Source organism: Girardinichthys multiradiatus, chromosome 19, assembly GCF_021462225.1.
Source record: "Girardinichthys multiradiatus isolate DD_20200921_A chromosome 19, DD_fGirMul_XY1, whole genome shotgun sequence".
NCBI classification, from domain to species: Eukaryota; Metazoa; Chordata; class Actinopteri; order Cyprinodontiformes; family Goodeidae; genus Girardinichthys; species Girardinichthys multiradiatus.
This window is the reverse complement of record NC_061811.1, coordinates 18430086-18449316: the sequence shown is the minus strand read 5'-3', so window position 1 is coordinate 18449316 and position 19231 is coordinate 18430086.

Below are 19231 nucleotides of genomic sequence, written 5' to 3'. Positions count from 1 at the left end.
AAAGGTCAAGCATAAAGTCATCTGTGCGCCACACAAAGAGTCTGTTTAGACTCTCCAAACCTCAGTTGTTATGCTTGTTTTTTGGCTCCAAAAAGCATAATCTGCCACGTATTACCAGTGTGTTTTATTTTTACCCTTGAGCTTACAAGTATCAGTCCAGGTTTTTGAACATAGGACCTCCAAACATAATTTTATGAGCTGATCAGAAGACAAAAGTAAACACTTTCAAGAGCCATCTGAGCATGTTTGACTTGCCAAAATGGATGTGCTCCCTGTTTGATTGCATTATACTAATAGAGCTCCTTTGGAGGATGTAATTAAGTGGAGTTTATAGTCTTAGATTAAAGCATCCTCTAGATCACAGGCAATGTTAATGGAGTGATGCATTTTCACTGGAAACCAGATGGGAGCACATCACAACAGAGCAAAACATCACTGGGTGCTATGATGGGCAAGGCTATACTACTGCCATGCAAAAACAAAAACGTCTCCATAATGAATGACTCTTGAGTAAGTAGGAGAAAAGTGACCAGCATAAGAAAGAGGATGGAGAAATTCGGCATTTCCTCTGTATTTAAACTCACATCCAAAACAACATTGAGAGTGGAGTTTATGACTTTTAAATTTCCTGGCCTAAATACAAAACAAGCGTGAGAGTTCACAATTGGCTGAGTTATTCTTCCTCAATTGTTTTGCTAGACTCATCTATTCACGATCTGCTGGTCTCAAGTATTCTCACATGTTACCATTCCCCTTTATTGTGCTTTTACACAGCTCCCTGGAAGTTTCTTAAGCATGTTGAGCTTTCCGTAAATCCAGGGCAGAAAGTTAAGGCAGTTAGTTGGAAGGAGCAGTTAGTTTTAGTTATGAACTTATAATCCACAGATCAAGCATGCAATCATCAGTTTTCAAGTATCAAATGATCTCATGATGTCCAATCTTATGAGGTTTGTAGAAAATATCTAAAAAATTTAATTTTTAATAAGTTGTAAAAAATAAATATAATTCAAGTAGAGCTGGGATTTTCCCTTCACGTCATTATCACATTTCATGCTAAATATTGTGAAATCCAATATCAATGACAGAAATGACAACACAGCAAAAACGAAAATTATTTGTGTTTTACTTTGATTATATTTCACTGATATTGACCGTAATAGCACATTGTATATCACAAAACAGATAAAAATACACTTAGTTCAAGTGACTGCAAAGAATGCACATTGCCTCATCTCTTGAGTTAGAGTTTGTCAAAAGTTTACACTTTTCATGTAGAATAATGAAAATATACCTTTCTGATGACTTTTATTTCTTCCGCTAAAGAGGGATGTATGTTAGTATTCAGCTCGCCTGAGCTCCTGAGTCAAAACTTTGCAGAACCAACATTATTCCGTTTACAGCTGCTGTATGAGTATGTTTCTACCGACATTGCGTATGTGGGCATTTTCACCTATTCTTTTCAAAATAGCCCAAGCTCAGTCAGACTAGATGGAGAGCATCTGTGAAAATAAATGTTTTTGACACAGATTCTCAATTGGAGTTGAGTTTGTAATTGCACTAAGCCATTCTAACACATGAATATATATTGATCTAAACAATCCCACCTGTAACTCTGCCTGTATGTTTAGGGTTGTTGTCCTGCTGGAAAGTAACCTACCACCCCAGTCTCAGGTGCTTAGCAATCATACAGTGCCTCGCGAAAGTATTCGGCCGCCTTGAACTTTTCAACCTCTTGCCACATTTCAGGCTTCAAACATAAAGATATAAAATTCCAATTTTTTGTGAAGAATCAACAACAAGTGGGACACAATCGTGAAGTGGAATGAAATTTATTGGATGTGTCAAACCTTTTTAACAAATAAAAAACTGAAAAGTGGGGCGTGCAATATTATTCGGCCCCTTTACTTTCAGTGCAGCAAACTCACTCCAGAAGTTCAGTGAGGATCTCTGAATGATCCAATGTTGTCCCAAATGACTGATGATGATAAATAGAATTCACCTGTGTGTCATCAAATCTCCGTATAAATGCATCTGCTCTGTGATAGTCTCAGGGTTCTGTTCAAGGCGCAGAGAGCATCATGAAGACCAAGGAACACACCAGGCAGGTCCGAGATACTGTTGTGGAGAAGTTTAAAGCTGGATTTGGATACAAAAAGATTTCCCAAGCTTTAAACATCCCAAGGAGCATTTCAATGATTGCAAGCAATCATTGAAATGGAAGGAGTATCAGACCACTGCAAATCTACCAAGACCCGGCCATCCCTCTAAACTTTCATCTCAAACGAGGAGAAGACTGATCAGAGATGCAGCCAAGAGGCCCATGATCACTCTGGATGAACTGCAGAGATCTACAGCTGAGGTGGGAGAGTTTGTCCATAGGACAACAATCAGTCATACACTGCACAAATCTGGCCTTTATGGAAGATTGGCAAGAAGAAAGTCATTTCTCAAAGATGTCCATAAAAAGTCTCGTTTAAAGTTTGCCACAAGACACCTGGGAGACACAACAAACATGTGGAAGAAGGTGCTCTGGTCAGATGAAACCAAAATTGAACTGTTTGGCTACAATGCAAAACCATATGTTTGGTGTAAAAGCAACACAGCTCATCACCCTGAACACACCATCTCTACTGTCAAACATGGTGGTGGCAGCATCATGGTTTGGGCCTGCTTTTCGTCAGCAGGGACAGGGAAGATGATCCAAATTGATGGGAAGATGGATGGGGCCAAATACAGGACCATTCTGGAGTCTGCAAGAGACCTGAGACTGGGACGGAGATTTATCTTCCAACAAGACAATGATCTAAAACATAAAGCCAAATCTACAATGGAATGGTTCACAAATAAACGTATCCAGGTGTTGGAATGGCCAAGTCAAAGTCCAGACCTGAATCCAATCGAGAATCTGTGGAAAGAGCTTAAGACTGCTGTTCATGAACGCTTTCCATCCAACCTCACTGAGCTCGAGCTGTTTTGCAAGGAAGAATGGGCAAGAATTTCAGTCTCTCGATGTGCAAAACTGATAGAGACATACCTCAAGTGACTTGCAGCTGTAATTGCATCAAAGGGTGGAGCTACAAAGTATTAACGCAAGGGGGCCGAATAATATTGCACGCCCCACTTTTCAGTTTTTTATTTGTTAAAAAAGTTTGACACATCCAATAAATTTCATTCCACTTCACAATTGTGTCCCACTTGTTGTTGATTCTTCACAAAAAATTAGAATTTTATATCTTTATGTTTGAAGCCTAAAATGTGGCAAGAGGTAGACCAGTTCAAGGGGGCCGAATACTTTCGCGAGGCACTGTAAATAGATTTTCAAATGGGATTTCCCTGACATGACATTAATAGTTGACTTGTCAACATATTCTCCTACCTGAGCAGGGGAGCTCTAAAGCTCCCCCATTGGTACTGTATGCTTCTTGGCTGCTTCTCTGATTCATGCTTTCCTTACCCTGACTTTCAGTTTAGCTGGACAGCCATGCAGTTAGGCAAAGCTACTTCAGATTATTGATTGAACAGAGCTTCATAAGATACTCAAAGCTTGGAAAATCTCGTGTCTCGTGTGTTTCCTGGCCTTTATCATTCTGTTTGTTCACCATTGTTTTCTAGCAAACCTTTGAGGACTTCATAGAACATCTTAATTTATACTGGTGAACTTTAATTACTAATTTGGGTGATCTCTAAAAGTAATTGGCGCAAACCACACATTTTAGATATTTATTTTTCAAATATTTTGGAATCCGTGTAAAGTTGTCCTTCGACTTCAAGGTTTGTAGGTATAACCTAACAAAAAGTGGAAAAGTCTAAAGAGCGTCAATATTTTTGCAAGGCACTGCATGTCCCCTTGACATGTACTTGAATTTATGCATCTATCTTGTCTGTTATTAATGTACAGTTGTTACGGCCCCTGGCCTCTTGAGGCTGTGCAGGCTCCTTTTCTTTTTCCTTTTTGTTATGCAGATTCAGCTGTGGGGGCACACCTTCCTGATTGGCTGCCTGGAGACTGCTGGAAAGCAGCCGTGCCATTGGACCAGCAGAGAATTGCAAGCCAATCAGATGCTAATGAGGCCCACCTGCAACATATAAAATGCTCCAGTGAACATTCTCCCAGTGGGGCAGCTTGTAGGAAGAGGTTTTGTTCAGCTGTCCCCCACCTTTGGTGTTTGCAACTCCTTTGGGCAGTTTTGGAACATTTCTTGTCCTGTTTGTTCTGCTAAAACAGTTTTGACTTTGTTGTAGTTTGTTTTCTCAAGCTAGAAGCTCATGGTTGGGAGGCTTGGTACCTCCCTTTTGTGAATTTTCTTTTCATTTTGGGTTCCTTGAACATAATTTGGATGGACTTGTTTGGACCCTTTGTAATTTACTTTGCACTTAATTTCCTCAGGCTGTTAGCCCTCTGTGTTTTTTTGTGTTACTTGGATAAAATTGTTTTGTGTTTTGGCTTTGTGAAACCCTCTTTTGTAATAAATCCTTTTACATTCCACTTGTTTCCTCTGGACACATCATTATGTTACTGCCCCTGAACCCCTAGACCCGTGGGGGCCGTAACATAAGTGGGGTTAGCACGATAAGGATGCTGTTTGATTGACTTTGCATTTTCAACATCTATGTCATGTTCTAGAACTGTTGTACGTGTTGGTACATCACTAAATAAGCATGTGTATGCATTAATTAGGACCATTATATCCTTTTGATGTTCAAGGGATAAATGGTCAAGCTGGCTCTGCAGAGATTTCAGCATGTCTGAGTTTATAAGGCGGGGGCTAGTACAGATGGGATAATTCATTCTTAGGCCATCGGCATTGTTTAGCTCATCTGCTTCTAGTTGAGCTGTGACTGCAACTGGAGCATACCCCCCACTAGGTTCTGGAGCAGGTCGAGAGTGGTACAACTTAAGCATGTTCACATGGCAAACACGAGTTTTGCGCTGCCGATTAGGGGTACCAATGACATAATCATTCTCCCCTACTCTCTCTAGAATTTTATAAGGGCCATCAAATTTGGCAGACAAGGCAGAGCCAGGAACAGGTAGGAGTGCAACAACCAGATCTCCTACTTGAAAAACTCTTTTAACAGAGGTTTTATCATAGTGATGCTTCATTCTTCCTTGAGAGTCAGTTAAATGCTTCCTAGCTAGAGAATTAGCTTGACACAGGCGCTCCTGAAAAGCTTGCACATACTTAATCACACTCCTCGTAGAACCTTCTACAGGAACTAAGAAGGTTTCTTTTAAAGCTCTTAAAGGGCCCTGGGGTGTGTGTCCAAATACTAGTTCTGCTGGACTGAAACCAAGGGATTCATGAACAGCCTCTCTAGCAGCAAACAGTACAAATGGAACCACCTCATCCCAACTTCTTTCAGTTTCCAGACAGTATTTGCGTTGCATTGACTTTAAGGTCTGATGCCAACGTTCCAAAACCCCTTGGGACTCTGGGTGGTAAGCAGATGAAACAACATGCTTAATGTTTAAGGTTTTAGCTACCAGTCTGAACAACTTGGACTGAAAATTTGTTCCTTGGTCTGTTTGTAGAGTTATAGGTAAACCAAACACAGAAAAGAACTTTGTCAGGGCTTTAACCACAGATTTGGCTGTAATCTTGTTCAAAGGGATGCCTTCTGGGAATCGAGGGTCGGCACACATAATTGTGAGCAAATATTGATTTCCATACTTTGTTCGGAGTAAAGGTCCAACACAGTCTACTATGACGTGGTCAAATGGGTGGTCTATCACCGGAATCGGGCACAAAGGAGCAGGTGGTATTACCTGATTTGGTTTACCTGTAATTTGGCACACATGATAACTACGACAGAACTTTGAAACGTCACGTTTCATACCAGGCCAGAAAAAGTACTTTAACAGAAGTTGGTATGTTTTGGTAACACCTGAGTGACCAGACCACTGGCTTTCATGAGCCAGAGATAGAACATTCTGTCTATATGTGGTTGGTATAACAATCTGCTTAATTTTACTCCAGTCTAAACTGACGCATTAAGACACTCTGTTCCGCAATGTAAGCTTGTTTCTGTTTATTGGCTTGTTCAGCACTTACCACATTCTTGAAACATCTTTGTAATGTTTTGTCAGCTTGTTGAGCTGATGACAAATGTTGTCTGGTCAGGGGGATGGACACTTTTTCCCAGAGTGGACCAGGCTCCTCCAACACCACCAAATCTGGAAGTAAAGTCTTGTTACTTTTGGGTTGTGCATCACCCTCACTAGAAAATGGAGACATCAAAACAAAATTAGAAATGGAAATCTCTGGGTTTTTACGTGCCTGTGCACAGGTGACCACACAGGCTGGGTACAGCCTGGGGTCTGAAGAGTCTGGGGTTGTCTGATTTAAGGGGTTGTCTAAAACCTCCAATCTTGGAAGTACCAGATCTCCAGCAATGTCGTTTCCCATTAACATAGCCACACCAACAAGAAAATATCCTGTGACAAGTTTTGATTTTATGTAAACTCTGTGGACTGGTCTTGGAGCATAACCCATCTCTATCCCCCTCAGAACAGTGTTATACCCACATGCACTCTCAGTTGAGAAAGGTAGAACATTTGAGAGAATGACTGACTGGGAACCTCCAGTGTCCCTCAAGATGCGTACTAGCTTTAAATCAGAGTGTCAGTGAGATTAAGCCATCAAAAATGAATGGTTCAAAACAGGGATCAGGTAATTTGTCACCACAACCAGCGCTCTTATTACATGGTTCTTTCTTCACAAAACCTAAACGTTTAGTTTGTTGTAAATTTGGTTGTTTTTTTCATTTTAAAACTAAACAATCAGCGACGACATGTCCAGGTTTATGACAGTAGAAACATTCAGGCTGTCCTTTGGAACTACGGTTTTAACCATCTGGGACGGCGGCACAGAGTTAACAGGTGTCTCCTTATCGTGCTAACCCCACAAAAGGTTCTCTAATGAAACAAGAAACTGAATACCTGCTGGAACATGGTTTAGCCAAACCCAGTCAAAGTCCCTGGAGCTCACCTTGTTTGCTAAGGATGGTTCGCCACGCTTTATCACTGACTTTCGTAAGGTAAATTTTATCACCGTGCCTGATGCCTATCTTCTCCCCAAGATCGAAGACTGTGTGGACAATATCGGAGCTGCCAAACATGTTACAAAGTTGGACCTTCTCAAGGGTTATTGGCAAGTCCCCTTGACTGAAAGAGCTTCTAACATTTCAGCTTTTGTGACCCCAGATTACTTTTTGCAATACACTGTCATGGCATTTGGTATGTATAATGCTCCAGCTACTTCTCAAAGGCTGATAAATACAGTATTGCGTGGCATCCCCAACTACAGTGCTTATTTAGATGATCTAGTGGTGTATACTGAAACCTGGCAGGAACATTTGCAAACATTATATCAAATATTTCACAGTTTGGCCCAAGCCTCCTTGACCCTTAATCTTGCGAAGTGTGAGGGGGGGGGGAGTGTTACGGCCCCTGGCCTCATGAGGCTGTGCAGGCTCCTTTTCTTTTTCCTTTTTGTTATGCAGATTCAGCTGTGGGGGCACACCTTCCTGATTGGCTGCCTGGAGACTGCTGGAAAGCAGCCGCGCCATTGGACCAGCAGAGAATTGCAAGCCAATCAGATGCTAATGAGGCCCACCTGCAACATATAAAATGCTCCAGTGAACATTCTCCCAGTGGGGCAGCTTGTAGGAAGTGGTTTTGTTCAGCTGTCCCCCACCTTTGGTGTTTGCAACTGCTTTGGGCAGTTTTGGAACATTTCTTGTCCTGTTTGTTCTGCTAAAACAGTTTTGACTTTGTTGTAGTTTGCTTTCTCAAGCTAGAAGCTCATGGTTGGGAGGCTTGGTACCTCCCTTTTGTGAATTTTCTTTTCCTTTTGGGTTCCTTGAACAGACTTTGGATGGACTTGTTTGGACCCTTTGTAATTGACTTTGCACTTAATATTCTTCAGGCTGTTAGCCCTCTGTGTTTTTTTTTTTTTGTGTTACTTGGGTAAAATTGTATTATGTTTTGGGTTTGTGAAACCCTCTTTTGTAATAAATCCTTTTACATTCCACTTGTTTCCTCTGGACACATCATTATGTTACTGCCCCTGAACCCCTAGACCTGTGGGGGCCGTAACAACAGTATACTTGCATAGGTTCATAATGTTAAGACAGAATTTATATATATATATTTTGAATCTACTGTGTTTAATTGAGTTTATTGTATTGCACCACTTCACAGCAAACATCATCTCCAAGTACTTTATAAGACAAATGTGCCCAATTTATATCAAGTTATAGGGAATATTTTCATCTAAATTCAACTGCAATACGATACAGCCGGTCCATTTGAATTCTAACACAATTTGATCAGATTCAGTGGATCATTTAATCCTTATTACTTAACATTATCAATCAGAGAAAGACCAACCAGTTGCAACAAGTCATTAACTTTGTAGCAATCCCTCAACTTACACAAGCATGTGGTGATAGTGGAGAGGGACCACTCCTTTTTAACAGGAGGAGACCTCCAGTAGAACCAGTTACCATGTGACTGGCCATCTGCCTCGAATGGCCCGGGGTAGACAGGACAGGAGGGAGACACAAAAAAAAACAAAAAACACTGAAACACCTGGCCAGGAGTACCTAAGTAAAACTGAATTGAATTGAACTGAATTGAAAGAAAATACCCAAAACGTGGAAGAACTGAAGAACTAGAAATGCCTTCTATGACTAAGAAGATGACAAAGAAAGTACACAAAGTAATACCAGCAGTAGCTCTATCAATGGCTCTGTCTAAAAAAGAGGCACTGCCAAACAGTGCTGAGCAAGAAATACTTTCTTTTGCCATAATTATTATAAGAGAGTAATAGTCAAACCAATGGCTAATTTGTATATTGGCTGTTGAAGTTGTTTGGGCTGTTACAATTCTGAAATGTTTTGGGAACTTGGGAGCCAAATTTTGCACTTTTGTAATATTTAGTGCATGTACACAAACACAAAATATATGCAGGAACTTTTTCCCATTCAACAGTATTGCATTAATATGTCCAGATAGTGTTCAAAGTACATATGTCCATTCCTTCTCATGACCTTATAAAAACGTTTTTGGTTTCAAAATACACAGATTTGCTTTTAATTTGAAATCCAAACTGAAAGTTTGACAGGGAAAAGCGAGGATCTCAGTTCTGTTGTCATTTCCATTTAAAGCGCACTGAACTGCTGTACAACGTGTCTCACATGTGTTGGGGCCACCCAAAAATGCTGAACAGCCACTCTTTAATATTAACTTTTCCATTCAAGCAAATCAGCCCTGAAACGGAGTAACATTATATCTGCAAATAAATTGCACCTTAGGGGCGGATTTATAAATTTGAAGCAGACCTCCTGGACCTTTTCATTAATCAAGCAAGACATGATTGTAGTTCATTTTGCTACATGCCGTGAATGAGATACCATAGGTTTCTTTAATGTACGCAGACATGAGTTTGGCTGGAGCTGTTATCTTACTCTTAATAAGAGTTCCTCCATTGTAGATAGCGCACGTGGGGGCAGGGCCTCGTGCTGTGCAGGCAGCTGCTCCACATCTGGAACTTAATATAAACATCATGGCCAATAAAATCATTCCATTTCCTTAATTACTATTCCTGTCATTTCCGCACTAAATGAAAAGTTATTAATTCAGGGCCAACACAAACAGGCTTCTCCAGAACGAGGAGCTGCTCCTGAAGCGTCGCCACCCGACTACACGCCGCCGTCACTGTACTGAAACCACCAGCTCATGCCTCTCTTTTGGCAGCATGGTTGCATGTGTGTAGACGAGTGTGTGTGGTGCACAGAACAGAGGGCAGGACGACACAGACGTGATCGGAAAACAACATGGCGTCTTGTTTTCCGTCGCCTACAAATATCCCGAGCGGTGCCAGCAAAATCCTGACAATTTCATGTACACTTTCTTTCATCTCTGCTTTGCCTTGTGTTTGACATGTGTGTGTCAACACCCAGTTTATCAACTCTCTCTGACATAACTTATCCCCGTTTTGCAAAGCAGACTGATAAAAAAACATGCTGTGTGTTGATAACTATTTAAAGAGTATTCTTGCAAAAGCAATTTCATGAGGTCAAATGTCACCTTGCAAATTTTCTTCTAAAGCATTCCCCACATCTTGCCTCAGGTCAAGTAAATAGTGAATACATGACCATTTTTCTCAGTAAATATAATTCTAAGGGTTCTATTGACGTAAAATTCACACCGAATGTAGATAACAACACAAGAAGCCCACACATTCAAAGAAATCAACGTAAATGAGTCAATAAATTAAGTTATGTATTATATGTGTGATAAAGTAGAGTGACGCACAGAATGGATACTGGGCACACTTACTGAAACCGATTAAATACTTAGTAGAAATGTATGAAGAATCTAGTTCCATACATAGCTCAGCTGCAATTTGGACACTTTCATTGTTTGTTCTTATCTGACTGACAGAAGTGGTGCTATTGGCATAGGTAATTTTATATAATCTGTGTCTCTTTTGTTGGGATGCCACATGGTTCCATTCTTGGCCTCCTCCTTTTTTCTCTCTATTCTTTATTTGGCAGTTACTCCATTAAACAGCTACTGAAATGCCGTCAAAACATTAAAACTTGGATTTTCTTAGCCGACAAGAAAAAAGGGGTTATTATGTTTGTTCCAAGCGACACCTCTGATGCTCATTTAATGTCAATCTTCTTATGCCTTACATAAAAATCACTGATAAATACCCAGGAGTGTCTATGGTCAACAATGTAAAATTTAAGAAGCAAATTAATGCTGCTGTTTTAGAGAAGTTTCTTCCAACAGATAGATCTGCTAAAGCCTGGGGATTTTGTAAAATCATAGATTTATCTACAAATTCACAGAATAAATTTTGAAATAATCTTTCAGGCATGCAAATGTCTGAATAGCCATGCTCCAATGTAACACTCAAGTGTACCTCTTCAGATTTATGGTTGATCTCAGTCCTAAGGTCTACTAAATAGCTAAGCTAGGCTGAAGCTTAGAGGAGATTGGGCATTTGTTGGCTCAGTTTCCAAACTGAGGAACAAGATAGATATAACATTAGATATAAGATCTATTTATAAATCTCATGTAAAATTTATTTTTTTATGACAAGGTGAGTAGAACTTTATTTATTGATGACTTATATTTAATGTGCTTTGTTTGTGTATTTATCTAAATTTAGATTGTATTGCAATTGGGTTCAACTGAAATCCAGCTGGACTAGATTAGATTCTTTCACATTCTTTTCACTGTCTTTAAATGGGGAAGGTGCTGGCGACCTCTATAAACTCTAACCTTCATTTCTTTTTCATAGATTATTGATTGGATTCAAGTCAGCTGATTGCCTGTCCCGTTCTAGCAGCCATATTTTCTTTCATTAAAGCCAACTGACAGCATCCTTAGACTGTGTTTGGGATCCAGCCCAAACACAGACAGGAGGATGGGTGTCTCATGTTGAAGGTGAGTGTTTAATAAATCAACTTAAAATAAAAGAAACTGTCATGAGAGGAACTAAAGAGCATCTGGTAAGAATACCAAATAGCTAAATAATGGTGGACAGATGAAGCACAAAGGTGCAGGCAAACTGGCAAGGGAGAAAGGGAGAAACAAACAGCTATTAGGTCTATAGGTGCTGGGGGATGTGGATAAAGATGAGGAGAGAATATCAGGAAGAAATACATGGCAGCAGTGAAGGTGACATGAATGAGAGGACTGAGGGAAAGGTAAATGGAATAGCTACATAAGAAAAAAATAAACTGAAATATTAACAGGAAAATAACTGAGCAATCGCTAAAACTAAACATAAATAAACACTAGGGGTATCAGAAGTAAAAAATACACCAACAGTCACAAATAAAATTAAAATCCCACACATTATGACAGGTTTGCTGAAAAATGCACCTCTTATTCTTCTTCAACCCACATCATGATGTTCCCACCTCCAAATTTTACTGATGGTGAGCAGCGGCAGTCCTTCTGAAGACATGGTGTGTGCAATAACAACCAAAGAGTTAAATTTTGGTCTTATCTGATCAGACTATATTCTCCATATTGTGCAAATCCTCTGCAGAAAAGTTGAAACATGCCTTTTCTTTATCAGTGGAGTCTTGCAATATGAATAATCCCAGAGAACTTTGTGGTTCTCTGTGCATTACTTAAGGTGTTTTTTTGAAAAACTGTTTCAGCAAATTCCAAGTCAGTCAGTCAGTCAGTCAGTCATTTTCTACTGCTTATTCCATAGTGGGTCGCGGGGGAGCTGGTGCCTATCTCCAGCAGTCTATGGGCGAGAGGCAGGGTACACCCTGGACAGATCGCCAGTCCATCGCAGGGCAACACACAAACAACCATGTACACACTCATTCATACACCTAAGGTCAATTTAGAGAGACCAATTAACCTAACAGGCATGTCTTTGGACTGTGGGAGGAAGCCGGAGTACCCGGTGAGAACCCACACATGCACGGGGAGAACATGCAAACTCCATGCAGAAAGACCCCCAAAATTAAATGTATTGGCTTAAAAATTAATTTAACCAAATTCCAAGTCTCTCTAAAAATTTTTATGAGTGCTGTGTGGATCCTGGACAACTCTTCTGACTATTCGTTTGACTCCTTTGTCAGAATCTTATGAGGAGGTTGGCGTCCTTTTTAGGTTCAGGTAATGTAATGATGTGGTAATGATGTTCCTTCCATTACTTTTCCATTACTAGATTATGAGCATTCAGACGTTTAGAAATACTGTAAATAATGTCTATTTTGCAAATATAAAGTTCCAGTAGTCTCAAAAGCACACTTTACTTTTATCCATTATTGCATGATTGTTATGCTGTATCTTCACAATGTGAAACCGTTTTAAAGGTCAACCGTTAGGACTGAACAAGCTGCTGTTAAGTTGCACTGATAAGAGACAGGATTAATTTCTAAATACTGACATTTCAGCTCATTTCTAGGCTTCCAATGCCTTTTCATACTACCTTTTCTTTATATGTTCTATACTAACTCCCTTTGTCATTCCACTTTATTACATATATCTTAATTTATAAACTAACCTGTTTTGATTTATTCTGCATGTGTAGATAAATATCGTTGTTGGAACTATCTATGAACTTCATGTTAATAGCCTTATGAGAAATATACTTACTGAGACAAAGAAATTATGTGTTCAATACCTATTTTCCAAACTGGAACTATTTAAATGGTAAGTAGTTCTGAAGCAAAGCAATTTCACTGGGTTAGATGTCATCTTACAACAGCTTATCTTTATTACTTAAAGGCTTTGAAAGCAGCTGCCACCATTAGACTTATATAGATCCACAAAGCATGCATAAATTGGGTCAATTGGTAACTAAATGGATGATGGTCCCCAAACCTAAAGCATTTTTATGTTTGGACAAATAACAGTGTATGCATGTATTTATTGCACTTGACTCACCAATTACCATTCCCCCATAGGCAGTAGAGATAAGGATTTATATGATTTGACACGGCTAGATCCTCTGACTCCAGCAGGCCAAGAAAGGAAGAGGATCTGGTAAGCCACACATATACTTACACAAAAGATGCATGTATGCACTCAAATACCACCAGTTTTGTAGTGAATGCTTTTGCTCCACCACACTCACAATTAAAGTCCCAATTAAAGGCCATTATGGGTTTTTCCACTAGCTACCGACCGCAGGGGGAGCAGCTCCACGGCCCGAACGTTGCGGGCACACAGATGTCTCCTGTGTTGTCATCCAAAGGAACTCAGGCTGATCCACAAACTTTATGATCATAATTACTGATCAAAATTAAAGTGCAGCAGCAATAGAAACTCAAACGACTGCAGTCATAAAAAAAAAAGTTTCCTGATTCCTGTAAGCAGGGCCAAGTGGGACTAGGAGACAAACACTGACTGATTATTCTCATTTAACACAAGAGGGAGCCATTTTCATGATATTTCATCAGAACCTGAGTGATATTATTAAATAAAAAAGCCAAATTTTCATGCCTAATTTACCCAAATTCTGTTTCCCACAGCAAAAATAAGCAGAAGATTTGAGTTTGCACCACAGATGAAAGCTCTGGGCTCGTATATCTGCCGTGAAGCCTCTATTCACCACCATACCCATACACGAGTTCAACAGAAGTGTCTTCCCTTGAGCGGGGGCCTAAAAGTGTCATGGGGTTTCCGCTTCTGAGTTCCCATCCTCTTACCCAGTGACCTTAATGAGAGAGTTAGGCTCTCAACTGGCCAAACAATACGCTGTTGTATACAGCTGTGATAAAAAGTGGCCATTCAACAGCCTCTGGACATGCAGCTGCGTAGGCAACAGTCGTCCTTTTTTTGTCCTCGGCAAAACACGCACAATCAGTTGCCAGATAAAAAAACACAACCTTCACACAGACTCACACACACGTGTCAAAATGCATGACACTGCCCAAAACACACACACAGACTCTCGCACACAAAAAAGAAAATACCCATTCCCATTTCCTCTTTGGGTCTCTGAGAACTAACAACCTATTTAAACTGCAGGTTCTCCTTTCATCTCAGGTTTAAGGTGCAGATGATCTAATTTAGAATCTAATGATGAACAAATAAGTGCCAAATATCTAAAACAAGTGTCAACAACAACAGTCCTGTGAACCGCTGAGTGATAAATGAGCTCTTTCTTAGTGAACACTATGGTTTATTCTGAGCTATTTAGGGATTAAAAAGGCAATTCTCTGTGCATTAACAACTTTACTTTGTGAGACAGAAAACTCTAATTGAGTCATCTGGAAGCTAGAAAGTTTGTTCCCTTGGGAATGGTTGGAAACCAATTTGCAGAGTGAGGAAAGGTCCATTTTTTTTTGTGGAATAAACCAACTAACTTGCAGAATAAACTCACTGAAAGGTCTAATTAGTAAACATTTGAGAGGTTTAACAAAACAAAAAAGCAAAAATATTTCAATTTCAAGTGCATTAAATCTAATAGTTATTTCAAAATATAAAGTATTTCCCAAAGGGCAGCCAAGAAGCCATATTTTGAACCCAAAACAGTGAAAGAATAGTGTTTAATAGAAAACCAATCACACCTTCTATCACTTCCAATCAAAAAGGCATTTTCCATACACTCCAAAATCTGACACTACATTACTCTTTTCCAGATTACTTTTCCTGCATTCAGGTTTTTATTTAGACAACTTAACTTTTTTTTGCCTTTTTTCATAAATATTAGTTTCCTTTTTGTATATTCTCCTTATTTTCATAGGGGAGGAACTATTTAATCTTTCTTATTCTGTGAAAATTAGCTTTCTGATTAATTCAAGCCAAAATACTGTTAAATTCAGGTGAACATTGAATGCCAACTGGTAAACATATATCTATCTAAGCACGCTCAGCAGATGGCAACAAGTGTTTAATAAAGTGTGTATTAAAGTAAAACGTTCTTTATATAGCATGTTTTCACAGACAGATGTCACAAAGCTTCACAAAAAGGGCAACCCAGCAAAATACACGGCAGTGTACGATACAGATAACAAAACACAATACAATCATAAATGCATATCATAAAGGTTAAGTCTAACGCAAAGCTTATTGGAATAAAAATGTCCTTAGCTGCTTTTTAAACGCATCCGCAGAGTCCAAACGTCTTAGGAAGAGGGGCAATGCAGCTTAGAAAGATCCGTCTCCTCAAGTTCTGAAGCTGGTGTGGGGGACCGCTAAAAGGTTTTGATTCAATGACATTAGACTACGGAAAGAGGTATATATGAATCAAATCAGAAATATAGGAAGGAGCCTGTCCATCTAAAGCTCTGAAGGTTAAGAATTACATTTTACAATGAAACCTAGATCTCACTGGCAGCCAGTGTAGTGACTTTAAGACAGAGGTTACATGAGTTCATCTGTTTGAATGACTCAATAGTCTTACAGCAGAGTTTTGGACAAGCTGAAGACAAGTGACCCTCTTATTCTGGAAACAAGTAAACAAATCATTACAATTGTTCAGGTGTGTTGGGACAAAATTATCAATTTTCATCTCAAGTTCACTAGTTGACACCATTAGTGTAAGTTTTAAAATATTCCTCAAATAAAAAAAACAACTGTTTCTTGATATCTGTTTTAAATGATTTTTAAATGATGCTTCAGAGAAAAATAACATCAAAATGTTGCGAGAGTCCAAAGTTGCAATTTAATGGCACATATGGCACTATCTGGTGCGATTATCAAAGTTTTAAATTTGGTCTGTGTTTTGGTGGTTGTTATCTAACCACTGCTTAATGTTTGTCAAGCAGTTAATCAAAGAGGACAGTTTGTGAACCTCAGATAGCTTAAATTAGCAGTATAGCTGAATATCATTGGCAAATTGGTGGTAAAAAACATCATTAAACTGCTAACGTTATAGCAATCTCTCATCCTGTGCAAGCATAAGGGTGAAAGTGGAAACAAATCATTTCCTACTAACAGAAATAACCCTCCAGCAGAACAAGACAGTATAGGGAGCCATATAATGCAATGGCTAGGAAGGAGACAGAAAAACACAAGAGCACTGACCAAGAAGAGAATAATATTAGAGTTAATAGCAGCAGTACATCAACCACTGGTTCCACCCAGAAAGGAAACACAGCTAAACACAGAGGACTTGGCCAGGAGTACATCTGTGGGAAAGAAAAAAAAGTACAATGCAAAAAGTGAAAGGTGGTTTCCAGTGCTGCCAGAGGTCCAAAACCTAGCAAAGATCCATAAAACACTGTAAAATGAAACAATAAACCAGAAGACGCAAAACCAAAAGTAAAACCAACATTTAAAACAAAAACCGAAGGTTTTAATTTGATTAAATAACTTTCCAAGTTATGTTTTTTTCTTAAAGTTGATTATACAGATTTGAAAAGGGAGCTAGTGATTTTGTTCTTTGTGTTTTAATTTTTGCAACATGTCAGAAGCAGGGTTCAAATCATTTCATCCCTTCTGCATTTCCTACATTTGCAGTTTTTTTTATTTTTTTATTCGACTTCTTCAGTTATGAAATGGAAGTGCTTGTCAATGGACTTTTCATACTCACCTTGGGTTTTTTGTACATGTGTACTTATTATTTCTAACACGCTTTGACAGCCGATGATTAACTGTACTTTTTTTACTCTAATCATAGACAGTTGGTAGAAAATGGGGTTATGCGCCATAAATACCACCTCCCAGAAGGACGCCACTCAGTCATTTTGCTTTGATCAGGCGTAGTTATCTCATCTTTCATTAGGATCGACCTCAAAGCGGTGATTGAAACCACAATCAATGGTAAAAGGGTTTAATATAACAACTTAATAAAATAGTTTACAATTAAATTAGGTCTTCACTGATTATATTTTTTTGCTTTATTTAAAGATATTATGATGCTAGTGGCCTATTTTAACAAGTAACCAGACAGGAAATGGGAAGGAAGAAAAGGGAGGGAAGATATACAGCAAATATCTTGAGGTCAGGAATTGGACCCCATACGTCTGTGTCGAGGATGGCAGCCTCCTTATATGGGAAAACTAGGTCTGGATGAAACAGTAACTACGGGGTACGATGTGAAGGTGAAAGTCGGTCTAGGATCAAATTGACCTGGGGTATAAATAACCAATATCTTTTAACACTAGAACTCCCAGGGCTGTCAATTTGACGGTTTTGAAAGTTTGACATGCCATAACTCTGGTTTATTAAACGTCTTATCTTCCTGGCATCCTGACTTTTTCTAAACCTGTGTCTTGTGTATTTCTATGTCTCTTTTTAAAAAAAATAACAAAGTAAATAAAAGATCTAAGTATTTCTACCTCTAACTACCACAGCCGCTATTTTGACGGCCCTATTAATTGCATTGATATTTTTCATCCCGCGGCTGAGTATACGCGCGAGCATTGCCTAGCAACCGCCACTGGCATCCTACAAATGGCTTCTAGAAGGATATTTTCTGCTCAAGAGGCATTGGAAATGCTTCAAAAATTAGAGTATTCTGACGGCTCTTGGTCAGCATTCAGTTCCAGTGACAGCAGGTCAGAGAGTGACCCCTCCCCGGCTAAAAAAACATGAGTCGTCCTGTTAGCAGGAGGTTGTGGCACATTATTTCAAGGTAGTAAAAGACTAGCCTATGTAATGATTTTAGGATTTTAGGCTATAGTTTACAGATTAGTAAACAAATAATATATAAACTATAGCAACAGTGCCACAATCAGCGCAGGTTCAGAGATAGGTAGAAGAGCCAGGTGCCCAGTGCCCAGCTATAAACCCAGCAATCCAGCTCCCTGGCAGGAGAGAAACTACAAATTAAGGTACTGATAATGGATAAAGAAATAAACAATAAGTTAGGTCATAGATATAGTAGCCCAGTAACAACAATCTATTGTGCGCTTTACAGCGTTTTCATCGCAAAACGAGCACGCACCTGGGAAGGAGGAGGAGGAGATAGGAAAGGATGGCACTGTGTGGACAGTGATAGGGTAGGAAGAAAGTAGAGGGAGGCATCAGAGCCAGAACGCGTTGACAGAGCGCCAGATCCAAGATGCCCAGACCGCATTCCTCCGCTTGGTGGATGCCGAAATGTTTATCCACGTTCAGGGCTGCAGGGTGGCTGAGGCCCGCAGAGTTTTAGGAGATGATTCCTCCTCAGACACGAGTGTGGATGAGCTGAATGCATTTTTAGCACCTTATGTCTGCGAAGTGAAAGGGGGGCGTAACATGGATCTGTCCAGCTTTTGATCAGATTAGTAAAGCTTTTTTTAAACATTTACCCTCTACTCTGTATTATTTTTCAGTACTATTTATAAATAATAATAAAACATAATAGGTTTTGATTAAATACTATTATTAATTCTTGTCAAAACCGTAATTTTATAGTGTGCAAGAAAACCTGTAGCATTCTGAATGCATGTAATGCGATGACGTCATCACCGCTCTAGCATCCAGAATGCTTGCCATCAAATTAACGGGCTTGGGAGTTCTAGTAGTGTTAGAATACTGGGAGTCCTAGTGTTAAAATGCTTCATCTCTTGAGTTTTGGCAAAACTTTACCAAAATCTAAGTGAAAATGTATAAATTAATCTAGAATATAAATAAAAACAACAGTTTAAAATCTACCCCAGAAAACTGTGAGAATTGTTATTCTAATTTATAGCAAGTTACATTCAGTTTTTTTTATATTTTTGCACCTCTGGGGCTCCGTATAATACAGAATGTGGACGTGTCTGTCAATACTGATGATAACCGCTTTATAAAATTTTTCTGTAATAT